Source organism: Cavia porcellus, unplaced genomic scaffold (genome assembly GCF_034190915.1).
Source record: "Cavia porcellus strain 051 isolate PalLab524CR breed Dunkin Hartley unplaced genomic scaffold, mCavPor4.1 scaffold_30, whole genome shotgun sequence".
NCBI classification, from domain to species: domain Eukaryota; kingdom Metazoa; phylum Chordata; class Mammalia; order Rodentia; family Caviidae; genus Cavia; species Cavia porcellus.
This window is the reverse complement of record NW_026947513.1, coordinates 47,862,013-47,864,742: the sequence shown is the minus strand read 5'-3', so window position 1 is coordinate 47,864,742 and position 2,730 is coordinate 47,862,013. Positions and strand designations below refer to the sequence as shown.

Here is a 2,730-nt window from a genome sequence, read left to right as displayed (position 1 = left end):
TGATTTCCTTGGTGTTGGAAGTGGAAAAATGTGCCTTTGTATGCTTTTCTTTATTATCATACCTAGTGCAAGAGAGGAATAATACTGACTTGGAGAACATAGATCAGGTTTTATCATTTCTGAAGGTGAAATTACTTATATTGTCCTTTGTTACACTTATTTTTATAGATGATCAGTTTTAAAATTTTGCCCTAAAACTATCTCATGGACGTGTGGGTCTTCGCATTAGTGCTATAATGAGAAGAAAATGCCATAAATGGTATACTTATCCTGAGTTTTTCATATTTCCTCCAGCAAAATTTGGGGGGCCCAGGCTATGAAAAACAGTGGAAAAGTCTGAAAAACACAGAAATATTAACAACCACTTGGAAGTAATAGTGCTTTAGGCATTGTCAAAACAATGGTTTGCATTTTTGTGTTGACACAGAATATTTCCCATTCTTCTCCCTCCCCTTTCCTCGCCCTCTTCCTCTGCTGCCAGAAGCCCAGCTCAGTCTGAGTAGGCTCAGGGTTCCAGGTTCCAGCTGTCGATATCCTCCAGACGTTTCAGGGAGAAGCGGTTCTGGAGAGAGTTAGAGCCGGAGGTGGGGGTGCAGGGAACAACGTCTGGTTTTTGAGAACAGCTGGGGCTGTGAAGGGAGAAAAACTGCTCTGTGAATGAGGGAAGAATGCGCTGGCTGCTTCAGAGGCCAGACCGAGTTTTTCTCCTGAAGCCAGCAAGTGCTTATTGGAAAGGACAGAGAGGTGGTGATGGCAGGTGACTTTGGTTTGGACTTTATGGAATTTTTCAAGTTTATTTTACCTTTCAAATAACACATCAATGTACAAATCCCACACTGTAACTATTCTAAATTCTGCTCTGTTTTCATTGGATGTGAATGTTGTTCCTCAGAGTTATTGTAAGAATGCTTCCCCTGGCTCATTTTGACACAGCTTGCTTTCCTTGTGTGTAAACTAACATTTGTGACAGGGATTTTAGAGGAAAGCAGCAGAGAGTGTCAAATGGAAAATGGAGCCCTGTGGGGAAGGATCCTGTCTTGAGACCATGAGTCAAATTTACAGTTGGAGAACAGAATGTGTTTACTGAGACAAAATGGGGAAGCATCAATTGAAACCTTAGGTGAATCCTAAAAAGTTTTTAAAATCATGTATTTTGGGGGCTGGAGATTTAGCTCAGCGGCATAAGCGTCTGCCCTGCAAGCAGGCAGTCGTGAGTTCGATCCCTGGTACCGATAAAAAGGAAAAAGACAAAAAAAAAAAAAAAAAAAAAAAAGATAAAAAAAAATCATGTATTTTGATTTCTGTCTGATTTTCCTGAATTCTTATGGAAATGGATAAAGCAACAATGACTGTTTTCCTATTCTGAATTTCCATTTGTGAGACTTGGAAAGTGAGACTTAAGTATCATTTGTGAAATAAAAAATGACATTGCAATATTAATATTCAAATAATAATAATTGTTATCATTTGAGATCTCCTAGCTGCCTTCCTCACCTCTCAACATTTTTGCATACCTCAGTATTGCCAGAAACATTCTTGAGTTCCAGAAATGCAGCAGACCCTGTACTAGGTGCTTTCATGATAAGAACCTGTAGAGTATGGCCCTGAATCAAGGCAGCAGTTTTCTGAAGCAGGAGCCTGAAATATCTTTCTATGGTCTTTTGGCCATTTCAGAACTTTAGAAATATAATGGCCAATTCATTAGAAAGAAGCAACGGCTCCCTCCTCTGTGAGCCCACTGGCTATGGGCAAGGAGGAGAAGCCACGGCCCTGGGGAGCCTGCCCCTGCAGGCCCCTAAAGAAGCCTCCCCCTCCCCCAGCATCACCATGAGCCCAGCACCTTGGGCCTGGAGGAAACCATGCCCCTGAGGTTCTGCCTCTGTCAGGAGCACATGAGCAGCAGCCCCGCAGCTCTCTGCCACTCTAGGAACCTCGAATCAGAGGTGCTAGTGCATCCCCTGCCCTGTGGGAAGGGCAACAGATGGCAGGAGAAGGGGCCATGGAGATAATGGTTGCCAAAAAGACAAACATTAGGAAAAGCCAAGTATATTTCAAAAACAATAAAAATGGCTTAAAAGTATCTCAAAAGTCAACAAGACCCCATTTTTCCCAGGCTCATCCCTGAGCTAGGAGTTTGCCTGGAGTCTCAGAGGGGACTGGAACTTGGACTTACGCAGCATACTGAAATTTAAAACTTTGACAATTTAAAAAAAATTTACCAAATTAATCTTATATAATGAGATGGCACGAGCATTTTGGAGCCAGAGGCAGAAGTTATGGTTTAGATGCTCAGCTCTTTTCCACCTTCTGTCTCCACTACTCATTTCTCCTCTGTTCCCCGCCAGCAGGAGAAGAAACTGGGAGCCGGCACAGGCCTCTTCTTTAATTGGTGGAGGCCAGGCATTTTGTTCTAGTGATGGAAAAGTGACTAATGCAACAGGTGTGTTTAGATTTTCTTTTTTTTTTGATTCAGTTCTGGCAGGTTGCATGTGTTAGGAATTTAGCCATTCCTTCTAGGTTTCCCAACTTTATTTTTGGCTTGTAATCCATCACAGTAGTTTAAGTATTTTTTATATTTTTATGATATTAATCTATCATTTTTCATGTCTAATTTTATTTATTTTGGTATTATATTTTTATTTCTTCATTGTTCGAGTTAATGGTTGAACAATTTTCTTTATCCTTTCAAGCAACTAATTCCTTTATTGACCTTTTGTATTGATTTTTTTA

At 40.8% G+C, this 2,730-nt stretch overlaps 1 pseudogene; it reads left to right on the top strand.

Moving 5' to 3' along the window:
• The first annotated feature begins 1,598 nt into the window (after positions 1–1,598).
• On the top strand, positions 1,599–1,717 carry LOC111756124 (small nucleolar RNA SNORA2/SNORA34 family; annotated as a pseudogene).
• Positions 1,718–2,730: the final 1,013 nt, after the last annotated feature.